General features: G+C 41.8%; 1 protein-coding gene across 6 annotated transcripts in view; it reads right to left on the bottom strand.

Annotated features, from left to right (window-relative positions):
• The window catches only part of disp1 (dispatched homolog 1 (Drosophila)), a 335,964-nt gene that overhangs the window by 194,446 nt on the left and 128,638 nt on the right, over nucleotides 1-12,880 (bottom strand). The window lies entirely within an intron of this gene.

Below are 12,880 nucleotides of genomic sequence, written 5' to 3'. Positions count from 1 at the left end.
CTCCTGTGTTCTTTGACAGTCCCTATGCTTTCTGCTACTCCACCAATCTTTGTATCATCTGCAAACTTGCTGATCATTTACTATATTGCAAACAACAGTGGTCCCAGCACTGACCCCTGTGGAACACCACTCCATTTCGAGAAATTCCCTTCAACTACTAATCTCTGTCTCCTGTTGCTCAACCAGTTCCTTATCCACCTAGCTAGAATCACACGCACACCATTTGACTTCACTTTCTCCATTAGTTTACCTTGAGGAACCTTATCAAACACCTTACTAAAGGCCATATATATAACATCTACAGCTCTTCCTTCATCTATCAACTTGGTCACTTCCTCAAAGAACCCTATTAAGTTGGTAAGGCACGATCTACCCACACAAAACCACATTGCCTATCACTGATAAGCCCATTCTTTTTCAAATATAAATAGATTTATCCCTCAGTACCTTCTCCAGCAACTTTCCCACCACTGACGTCAGGCTCACTGGTAGATAGTTACCTGGAATATCCATACTACCCTTCTTGAACAGGGGGACAACATTAGCATCTCTCCAGTCCTTCCGGCACCTCACCTGTGTTTAAGAATGCTACCAAGATACCTGTCAGGGCCCCAGCTATTTCCTCTCTCACCTCCCTCAGCAACCTGGGATTGATCCCATCCAGTCCTGGGGATCTGTCCACCTTAGTATTCTTTTGCTTACCCAACCCATCTTCCTTTCTTATGTCACCGTAATCCAGAGTAAACAAACTTCAATCTCTAATCTCAACATTCATCATGTCCCTATCCTCAGTGAAACACTGATGCAAAGTAATCATTCAGAATCTCACCCATTTTCTCTGGTTCCTTCCTTTAGTGGACCAACCCTTTCTCTAGTTACCCTCTTGCTTCTTATATAAGAATAAAAGTGGCAGAGGATGATGCAACGTATGTGGAGGTTGGTGGGGTGGTAGGTGAGGACCAGGGGGATTCTGTTCTTGTTGCATTGGGAGGGGTGGGGGTTCAAGGACGGTGAGGCATGAAGTAGAGTAGATGCACTGGAGGGCATCATCGACCACATGGGAAGGAAAGTTGCGATTATGAAAGGAGGAGGCCATCTGGGACTTGAATTGAATTGAATTTATTGTCACGTGTACTGAGGCACAGTGAAAAGCTTTGTCTAGTGAGCATTACAGGCAGATCACAGTTAAATAGCATAGGTAGTAAATAATAGGTAATCAGCGGCAAAACAAAATACACAAGTACAGGCGAATGTTAAGAGTTTGTGAGTCCATTCAGTATTTGAACAACAGTAGGATAGAAACATTTTCGAAAGCGGCTGGAGTGTGTGTTCAGGCTTCTGTACCTTCTCCCCCGATGGTAGAGGTTGTAGAAAAACATTGCCAGGGTGGGATGGATCTTTGAGAGGCCTGGGAGATGGATTCTATAGATGGGAGATTGGCCTTTGTGATTGTCCGGGCCCGAGTTCACCACTCTCCGAAATCATCCTAACCAACTTTTGGAGGTGGAATTGGTCATCTTGGAAACAGATGCAGTGGAGGCAAAGGAATTGGGAATAGTGGATAGCGCTTTTACAGGAGATAGGGTGGGAGGCGGTGTAGTTTAGCTAGCTACACCGGGCTTGCAGTAGATGTCTGTGGTTAGTCATTCTCTGGAGATGGTGATGAAGAGGTCCAGGAAGGGGAGGGAGATGTCTGAGATGGTCCAGGTGAATTTGAGGTCAGGGTGAAAGGTGTTGGTAAAGTTGATGAACTGTTCAACCTCCATGTGGAAGCATGAGGAGGCATTGAAACAGCCATCGATGTAGCAGAAGAACAGGTGGGAAGTGGTGCCAGTGTAACTGTGGAAGATGGAAAATTGACGTTTCGGGCAAAAGCCTTTCATCAAGAATGCCTGAAACGTCGACTTTCGTGCTCCTCGGATGCTGCCTGAACTGCTGCGCTTTTCCAGCACCACTCTAATCTAGAATCTGGTTTCCAGCATCTGCAATCCTTGTTTTTACCTAACTGTGGAAGATGGACTGTTCCATGTATCCAACAAACAGACAGGCACAGCTGGGTCCCATGCGGGTGCCCATGGCTACCCCTTTGGTTTGGAGGAAGTGGGAAGATTGGAAGGAAAAGTTGTTGAGGGTGAGGACCAGTTCAGCCAGGCAGATGAGGGTATCAGTGGAAGAGTACTAGTTAGGACGGCGAGAGAGGAAGAAATAGAGGGCTTGGAGACCTTTGTTGTGGCAGTTCAACATGTACACGGACTGGATGTCCATGATGATGCATTGGGGGCTGGGCAATCAAAAGTCTCCCTCAGCTTCATCCACCTATTTTTTTCTCAGCTACCTGCCCTCCAACCCCATCCCCCTCTCATTTACCTCTCAGCCCCGGCCCACAAGCCTCATTCCTGATGTAGGGCTTATGCTCAAAACATCAGTTCTCCTGCTCCTCGGATGCTGCCTGACCTGCTGTGCTTTCCCAGCAACACACTCTCGACTCTGATCTCCAGCACCTGCAGTCCTCACCTTCTCCTACTTGGATCGACCTCAGTCAGAACAGGAATCAAATCCTATGTTTTGAGCATTAATCTGACCTACACAGCAGTCCGATAGCTTATTGAGTTCATGATTTGCCCCTAACTGCCTTCCAGAAGTTTAAAAAGCAGCAAATTATGTGAAAAAAATTAATTTGAAATATTATTTTAACCAAAACTATATTCACAAGATAGGGAAAACAGAATCCAAGTAGTAAATCAAACACTATGAGAAATATTAGTAGGCACACTTTACAAAGAATAAGCAACATTGAAATAAACTTCTAAGCAGAATCCTGGGATGTAGAGTGAACAGTAGGAATGTTAAAATGAAGCAAGTTGTTTTCCTCCTTCTGAATTAGCCGATGAACATTTCTGGCTTACTGATAAGTGATTTCAAAAATTAGACAAAAAGAGCATATCAAAGACACAACTTGCTTATTATGAAAATGTTGGTAATGTGATAAGAGTGTGTGGTTGTCAGGGAGTGAAAGGATCAGAGTCAGCTGTCGTGCACAATCACAGCTCAACACTTAGGGACTTCCATTGTCAAGACTCAAACATGAAAAATTGTTGAGGTATTATAGCACAGAATGAGGCCATCTGGCTCATCACTGCTGCACCAACTCTTCAATTGAGCATCATTACCAAGCGCCAATCTCCTGCCTTTCCTCAGACCTTTACACATTATTTTTATCCAAATAATCATCCAATGCTCTCTTCAATGTCTCAACTGAAACTGCCTCCACTACACTTCTCAGCACTGCATTCACACACATTGTGCGAAAAAGGCTTTTCTCGCATCATCATTACTTCTCGAGCACATCATTTTAAAACTCTGCCCTCTCGTTCTCCTTCTTCTTTTAAAGAGCAGGAACAGTTCTCCCTATCTAGCAGCTCATGATATTATAAATCTCCTCTCAGTCTTCTTCACTCCAAGGAGAGCAGTTCCAACTTCTTCAATCTATCCTCATCCCTGAAGTTTCTCATCACAAGGACCATTCTTATAAGTCATTTCTGCACTCTTTCCAATGTATTTACATCAGTCCTGTAACATGGCACCCACAACTGCACACAATACTCCAGCCGAAGTCTAAATAATGTCTTATACAAGTTTAACATCACGTCCTTGCTCCAGGGCTCTGTGCTGAAAATGTGCAGCATCCAACGAACAGGAGATTCGACGTTTCAGGATAAAGGAACAGGATCTGCAGTCCTCACTTTCTCCTCCAGTACTCTGTGCCCCTATTAATAAAGCTGAGAACACTGTATGCATTATTAACTACTCTCTCCTGTCCTGCCAGCTTCAATGATTTGTGCACAGACACACCCAGGTTCCTATGCTCCTACAATGTCTTTCATTGAGAGTAGAATTGACAGCAGTGGGATATGAACTCATGCCTCTGCAGAGACTGGAACCTGCATCCAGTACTTAGACCACATGGCCATGCTACCAAGGCCTTTATCGAAGCCCTTGAATGGTCAGCTGGCAGCATAATTAGCAGAGGTGGGATGTCTTTAAATGTTCTTCCTACCAAAGTGCATCACCTCACACCTCCCTGCATTGAACCTGCCACCTACCCACCCACTCCATAAATTTATCCACAACCTTTTGGACTTCCACAATTTCCTTCCCACAGTTTACAATTCTTCTAAGTTGGGTGTCATCAGCACACTTCGGACTTTCCCCCTGCATACCAAGATCCCGATCATTAATAAATATCAGGAAAAGGAAGGGTCCCAATACAACCCTTGGGGAACTCCACTACGAACCCTAGTCTGGTTGGACTATTAACCTCTGTTACCAATTACTCAGGCAATTTTATATCCACATTACTTACTGTCCCTTTTATTCCATGACCTATAACTTTCCTTAAGTCTATTATAGCACTGTATCACATGCCTTCTGAAAATCCAATCTCGACAGCGTTATGTTCATTGGGCCTTTCTGCTACCTCTGAAAAACTGTAGCAAGCTAGCTAAACACTATTTCCCCTTTAGAAATCTAGGCTGATTCTTTCGAATCAACTCAAATTTTCCATGTGATTACTGATTCTATTCTAAATAATTGCCTCTAGAAGCTTCATTACCAATTAAGTAACTGGTTCGTCTTTGCTGAGATGATCCTTACAATTTTCCTTGAACAAAGCAGTTTACAATTTTTCAGTTTTCTGGCATTTCCCCCAAATCCAGAAAAATGAAGATAACGCTCTCACAATTTCTATGCTCACTTCCTTCAGAATCCTTGTCTACATTTTATGGTATCCAAGTGCCTTGTCAACTTTAAGTACCAACAATCTATCCAAGACTTCTTCCTTATTCATGTTGAATTGTTGGAGTGACAATTTCACCATTGGTCTCGGCAGCAACTTCCACTTTCCTAAAGACAGGTGCAAATATTCATTTAATACCTCAGCCATATCCCCGGTCTCAATGTGCAAATCTTGGCTTTATAGGGTCAAGGTGCCTGTGACTGTGGACCGACACAGGAAAGCAGGAGAAATCGGGATATGATTGAGAAAAACAGAAGTTGCCTTATTGAATTGTACTTGTGATTTTAGATGATGAGGAAATGTAAATCGCTACCATTGCATTCTACTGCAATTACAGAACCACATGAGTATTCAGTTGATTTTATAATGTATGCTCTTGCTACATAATTTTCAATCTCCCAAAATAAATATTCCTCAAGCCAATGTTGTTCTCCTTAGAGCAGAGAAACTTTGAACAAAAGCTTTTAGATTTACATGGTTCAGTATCAAGGAATTGTAACTTTTCAGGATAACTTAAACACAATGAAAGTACTTTTACCCAGGAAAGCCAAGACTAAGGAAGGAGCTGAAAGTGCTTTTGAAGTTTTAAAGGAGTTTGTTCGGATCAACACAGGAAAGACATTTCCCCCTGTAAGAGACACCAAAATTAGAGGTGATATACGATCACTTCATAAATCCCACAAAACTCAGGAGAAGTTCTTTACCCAGACAGCAGTTAAAATATGGAATATGCCACTGCAGGAAGTCATTGAGACATTTAAGGACGTGTTATATAAACAGACGAGAGAGAGAGAAAGGAATGAATGGTCATATAAGGTTAGATGCAGCAAGGTGGGAGAGGCTTATGCAGAGCAGAAAAGGCAGCAGCAAAAAAAATGTTGGGCCAAATAATATGTTTTTGCTCTGTAAATTCAACAGGTAATTACACTTGCTTCACATTGAACAGAATGACAGAGTTTTCACAATCAAACCTGAGAAATGCTAGACTAAATTACAAAGGATGGATGTGTTTATTCAGGACTATTTGACAATTGAAAATATGCTGCAGGTTTGATTGGATTATTTGGCAATCAGTTTTTATAAGGATTTATGTTTGAATGGTTATTTGAAAAGTAATAGCTTTAAATTCTGGGACTGCTCTGGAATGGAGTAGCTGGTAGAAATACCCTTACATAACGTAATGCAACCAATCCATCTTTAAGGAAAGCAATTTGTGAAATTCTCATAGTAGCTTAAATACAGAAATGGTCATCACTCACTATTGTAGCTTTGCAAAATCTTTAACTTTCAAAGAGATGCAAAGTCGTTTTTTTTCAAAATTTACTCACAGAATGAGGACATCACTGGCTAGGCTAGTCCAGAGGGCAGTTCAGGGTCAACCACATTACTGTGTCTGCTTAGTTATCCAATTATTGCCCAATGCTCATTACACTTGCTAGACCATTTCAGGGGTTAGTTAAGAGTCAATCATATATTGCTGTAGGCCTAGAAATAAATGTAGTTCAGACCAGGTAATGATGGCAGATTTCCCTTCACAAAGGAACTGGATTTTCTTTAAAGGATAAGCAGTGCTTTCAATTTCAGATTTTAATTCAATTAATTCAAATTACACTAGTTGCTGTAATGGGATTTGAACCTATGTTACTGACTGAATTAGCCTGAGCCGATGGATTACTGGCATAGTGACATGACCACTGGACCATCAATTCCCCTTGCTCTTTACCGTACTGAAAAATGAGTTTAAAGTCCATTAGGGATGAAGGATTTCAGACAATTACAGCAACTAGTAAAGCTGACATTGTTCTTCTTATGGCACAGAAATCCAAAGAGATTTAGTAAAGGTGATGGCCATATGGCACAGAATTCGTGCCAGAATTGCCAGGGTTTCAAAATCCTAAAAGAGAAATAAACATAAACTATTGCCAGGACGGTTAAAAGCGAGGACTGCAGATGCTGAACATCAGAGTCGAGAGTGTGGTGCTGGAAAAGCACAGCCAGTCAAGCTGCATCTGAGGAGCAGGAGAATCAACGTTTCAGGCATAAGCCCTTCATCAGGAATTGAGCTTACGCCCGAAACGTCAATTCTCCTGCTCCTCAAATGCTGCCTGACCATCCCTGCTTTTCCAGCACCACACTCTCGACGCAGTTGGATCCATAAGCCAAGCGCACAGACATACGGTCATTAGTTAAAAAATACTGGGGTTACAATGAAGGAAAGTTTTAATGCAACAAAACACTGTGATGTGCAATGTACTGTCTGAATTTATAGTGGAAGCAGATCAAAGAATAACTATCAAAAGGGTACTAGAAAAATAGTTGCAGGGAAAACTGAAAAGGCTAAAGCAGAGCTAACAGTTAGGAAAGGGCAGGTGAGGCAAACCAAATGAATAGTTCTTGCAAAGAGACAGCAAAGGCAAGACAGATTGAATGATTTCATTCTGCATGAAATCGAGCTCCAATCTTCAAGCATGGACTTCTCCTCCTGTTGAGAAATGGAGAAGCTCCCCTGAACAGCGGGATCTCCATTCAAGGGAGTTGGGTGGAGCACGGAGACAAGCCTGTCACCAAATGCTAAGAAAAGCTGTTGAAAAGACCACCACATCAGTTCTCTGAGACATCGACCTTGCTGGTTGCTTACATGTTAGAAACCAACCACCCGCACTCCCCATTCCCACCAACCGTCCGCGCTCCCCATTCCCACCAACCGTCCGCACTCCCCATTCCCACCAACCGTCCGCGCTCCCCATTCCCACCAACCACCTGCACTCCCCATTCCCACCAACCGTCCGCGCTCCCCATTCTCACCAACCACCTGCACTCTCCATTCTCTCCATCCACCCGCGCTCCCCATTCTCTCCATCCACCCGCGCTCCCCATTCTATCCTTCATAGTCATTTATGACCCAAATCAACCAAATGACCTTTTGTAGTAAATATCAACATAAGGCTAATACAGGCAACTCCTGCCAACCCACCTGCCACCCTTTGACTTTATATCCTCCATATCAACTCAACCATTATCCAAAACTGATAGGCAGCAGGTGTTATCTTGAAATGAAATAAATTAAAGCTCTGTAAATATCTATTACAGCCTTCACTATGTTAAAAAAATTCAAAAATTTATTACTCTTCAAGTACTCGATTCCTTATAACATACACACCCATTTCGTTGGGATAATTACACATCATGGAAAGTATCCACGTATTAATAATCTCATATTTATAGCCACTAGAGTAAAGTCAATAAATGGCTATTGTAAGTATTTTATCAGATTCAAAAAAAACATTTTTTAGCATTCCCAGTCATTATTATTATTAAATTTTAACACATCTGAGGATTTAAATAACTTCACTATTTGACAGAGGGCATTTGCACTTACTCTTAAAAATGTGTGACTTCAACATCGCAGTTTAAGGCCCTTGCTGCACCAAAACATTATGTGTCTCTGAACTGGGTCAACAAAGTTCAGATTTCCCTCAAACGAGATCATTCCCAGTATGGGTTCCATTGGAAATGGAGCCAGAATCCACCATTTTGAAAAGAGTCTCCACAATTCCTTGAAAATTTGGCCCTGATTCTCTGCTAAAGCAATCCAAAACTGATCATTTGTGGTTTTCTCTACTTCAAATGTCAATCCATCTTCACTTCAATGATGCGACAAGCTCTTGCAACGATTCCCAAGGCAAAGCAGTACATGCTGCAAAACTGACTACATTAAAACAAGGTTAATCACAATGCAGCTTCCATATGGGAATTTCTAGATAGTAATACTTTGGCTCTTTTTCAGCACTCTCAAGTCATCAGGGTGCTGGAGAGTCTCAAGTGTTGGCAACACTGTCTTGTGGGCAATCTTATATTGCCCATTGGCAGGCCACCGCTAATCTCCTTCAATCATTAAATACATTATCGGACTTTGACAGGTTTAAAGCCACTATACTTCACTCAGGATTGACATCAATACCCTCCCCCTTATCCATTTCCCAAAGAAATTGAAAACTTTACAGCATAGGAGGTGACCATTTAGTCCATCATGTCTGTGGTGACGTGTTGAAAGAACTCTCTGATTAGGCCCTTCTTTTTCTCCAAAATCTTGCAAATTTTCATCTGTAGAAGTATTTTTAAATCTGTCAGCTGATATACCAAATGTCAGACCTCAACATCCTTCACTCTTGTCTGATTATACCACTAGCCAGTACTTTACAGAAATATGAGATCTGTGCACAAAATACACATATCAGAGAACAGTGTTTTGGGTTCCTTCTTTCATCAGCAGTTCCTATGCTGTTAATGCACCAAATCTGGCCCCAAATCACAAACCACTGTAGCAGTAATCTCGCTGGTTAATGGCGACATTCAGCACCAGAATCTGATCTCAACGGGAAGATTGTTCCAATGCTCAAGGCCGAAGAAAGGATAAAAATCAACCAGGTTTTCGCTCTGGTCTATATTCAGTCAGGCTCTGCTACAAGATACACATGCAGTACCCTCTTAAGTTGCACGACTTGCTGATACTCCTGACAAGGTGCACTGAGAAGAATGTACTCCGACAACAATAAGAGGGGCACACATTTTGAAAACAAACTTGGTCACACATGTAGATAGGCTGGGAAAGAAAGTGTATGGATGCTGGCCTTTATTGATGGGGGAATTGAATACAAGAGTCAGGATGCCAGCTTTATAAGACTTTGGTTAGGCCACACTTGTATCGCAATCAATTCTGGTTGACACATTACAAGGATGTTAAGGCTTTAGACAGGGTGCAGAAGAGGTTCACCAGGATGCTGTTTGGATTAGAGGGTATGAGATATAAGGATAGGTGAGAAACACCTGGGCTGTTTTCTCTGTAGCGGTGAAGACTGAGGGGAGACTTGATAGAAGTCTATAAAATTATGAGACGCATAGATAGGGTTGATGGTCAGAATCTTTCTCCCCAGAGTTGAAATGTTTAATACTAGGGCACAGGCATTTAAAGGTGAGAGGGGGAAAGTTCAAAGGAGATGTGAGGAGCAAGTATTTTTTCCCCACCGAGAGTGCAAGCGTCCGGAATGCACTGCCAGGTGGGTGGGTGCATTTAAGAGACTTTTAGATAAGCACATGAATATGCAAGGAATGGACCAAAGGCAGGCTGAAGGGATTAGTTAATTTAGCGTCATGTTCAACACAACATCGTGGGCTGAAGGGCCCGTTCCTGCACTGTACAGTTCTATATTCTAATAACTGCCTTCAATATTTCAAGATAAATGAGATTGGGCTTTATACATGTATTAATAGTTAATGCATTGAACTTGGAAGTTGCAAGAAGTCAATAAACTTTCAGTTATTACAAAGTATAACGCATAAATTTTATCGTGAATACCTACTGCAGGAATAAATATCTGTCTTTAGTAACTACTCTATATGGTGCAAGGCCACAAATCAGTACAAAGCAATAAAACCGGTAAAATCTGGCTGCAGATCGGCAGCAACGGGAAGGGAGCCTAAGCTAGAGCAGGAAAAGCTAAAGACCCTTTCCAACCTTTCCTCACAGTTAGAAAGCCAACAATTTTCTTGAGAACAACCAAAAAAAATGACTGAACTAGCAACTTGAGCTTCTTTCTTCCTAGTTTTAAATTTTTCTTAAAATACAATTCAGTGAAACTTCTAAAACAAACATAGATTTATTGCTTTTACACAAATGGTGCACTGCCCTTTCATAACAATTCACATACCTTCAGACAATAGAGAAAAATCTCGACAAAAAAAGCTCATGAATTTATCCACTATACTCTGAAATAATTCAAATTAACTCACATTTACAGAGATCCTAAAATCTACAAAATATAGTAAATACCAAGGGTGTAAAATTCAGTTGAATAACCAATCCTTCTGAGCAGTGTAGGAGAGTTGCACTTACTGTTGTTTTTTGGGGCTGGCTGTACGACAGGAATTGATACTGATGCTGAATTTCCTAAAGTACCACATTCCCCAGTTTAAATCCCAGCGGAATATTTCTTTAAATGGCTCTGAACTCTGCTCACACCAGTGCTCCTATAAAACAGAATTAGCCTGCACTTTAACAAAACGGTCCACAGCTTGGGAACTGACGAACCAGAGCTGCAGCATACTGCCTGGGATCCACCACCTAGAAGAGTAGCTTCCAGCTTAAAAGCTTGAATCGCACAGACGACAACTGGCTCCTTGCCACTGGTCCCATCCTATTTACTTCTATTTACATCCCTTTAATGGGAACTGACAAACCTCTGGCAAAATGAAAGAAAATGTTCCTGGCGCTTTCAACAAATCAGAAGAATTTGATTTATTTTTCTTTCCTCCAAAGTACATGCGCAAAAGTGAGCAATGTTTTAAGAAGAAAAAAAATGAAGGAAGCATTCATTGCCACTTCAACGAGAGATAAATTTGCCTTTAAAGAGAGAAACAGTCTCAAGATTTCAAGCCTTAATAAAAAGCTGAGTGGTCAGAAAGCAGAGCTCTTTCACCAACTCACATCTTCAATGTGATCATTCTGGAAATCAAGCCATCGTCAGCCTTTTGAAAACCTCAACACTATTATTCAGAATATCAGCACACAAAGCGTTTTGCGCTGCTGCCTTATTTTAAAGCTGGGCTTAGTGCCACAAGAAAGACATATCTTAAAAACAGAAATAAAACCAGCCTTACAGATAAATTCACAGCTATTCTCAAACTCATTTTTAAGAAAAATATCTTGCCCAACAGTGGAAAGCCCGTGGCTGCTTCCCTTGTTAGTTCAATGGAAAATATAGAAGAGTAGGAGGAAATGACTGAGTGATAAGTGACATAACTGAGCGAGTCAGGTGAGTAAGTAAAAGAGAAAGCATTGGAAGGAGAAAACACTTGGCCTTTGATCCCAAAAACTTTCATTTCCTTTGCTCAATCCCATTGTCAGATGATCCTGTTAAATATTTACCCTTCCCAGATTGCTAAAACGGGATCAAATGAGGTTCTTTGTTGTGTAGTCCATTTACACAAGTCTGTGGTGTTCAAGTAAGATTCTCCTGCCTGCACCAGAAAACCGGCTACTGCAGCCAGGATCTGTAATATGACTAAGTGAGTCCTCAGCTTTCCTCTGGAAACACTCCATCTCCCAGCAGAAATATTAACTTTATTGCTCAATAATTTTTGCAAGATTGCAGCAATTTTTTTTTATCTGGAGGAGACCGGATAGGGAAAATACTACAGGAGAGTTCAGTTTACTTTTGTGGATAGATTTTATTTTAGCACAAATCTGAGATTATACCTGGGTGCTTCGTTCAGCCAATTTGACTGAGGGGCAGTCTGGATCATACTGCACAGCTACCCATTTTATCCAACACCTGTTTGCAGGTCTTCCTCATACAGTTATGATAATTCCTTAAGTTTTTCACACAGAGCTCTAATACCGTGTTTACACAGCAGCTGCTGGACACTTTCTTTGGTTTTGCTGTGAATTGTAATGCGGTGTGCAAACACATATTTCACCATCACTCCTGCTTGATTGTGGGAACCGAACTCAGTCAAACCGAGATACACACACACGCGCACAGCCCACCCACCTCCCCACTCTGTTCACATAGATATTGCTGCAGCAATAAGGTTTACCCTCCAAACATGCACATTCTTCAGAGACATGCTGAACAAGGGAATGAAAGAACTACATTTTTAAAAGATATAAAAGCCAAGATTACTGGGTTACTCAGCAGGTAACTGCACCACCATTTTTTCTTAGATTAGATTAGATTCCCTACAGTGTGCAAACAGGCCCTTCGGCCCAACCAGTCCACACCGACCCTCCGAAGAGTAACCAACCCAGACCCATTTCCCTCTGACTAACGCACCTAACACTACGGGTAATTTAGCATGGCCAGTTCACCTAACCTGCACATCTTTGGACTGTGGGAGGAAACCCACGCAGACACAGGGAGAATGTGCAAACTCCACACAGACAGTCACCCGAGGCTGGAATCGAACCTGGGACCCTGGTGCTGTGAGGCAGCAGTGCTAACCACTGAGCAACCATGCTGCGGTCCTATATACAAGAGAGATTGGTGCTGAACCAGCCATTACAAGCTGGTGCAGAGTTGGACAAAA

Source organism: Hemiscyllium ocellatum, chromosome 3, assembly GCF_020745735.1.
Source record: "Hemiscyllium ocellatum isolate sHemOce1 chromosome 3, sHemOce1.pat.X.cur, whole genome shotgun sequence".
Classification (NCBI taxonomy): Eukaryota; Metazoa; Chordata; class Chondrichthyes; order Orectolobiformes; family Hemiscylliidae; genus Hemiscyllium; species Hemiscyllium ocellatum.
The sequence above is the reverse complement of the archived record's forward strand: the minus strand, read 5'-3'. Positions and strand labels throughout refer to the sequence as shown.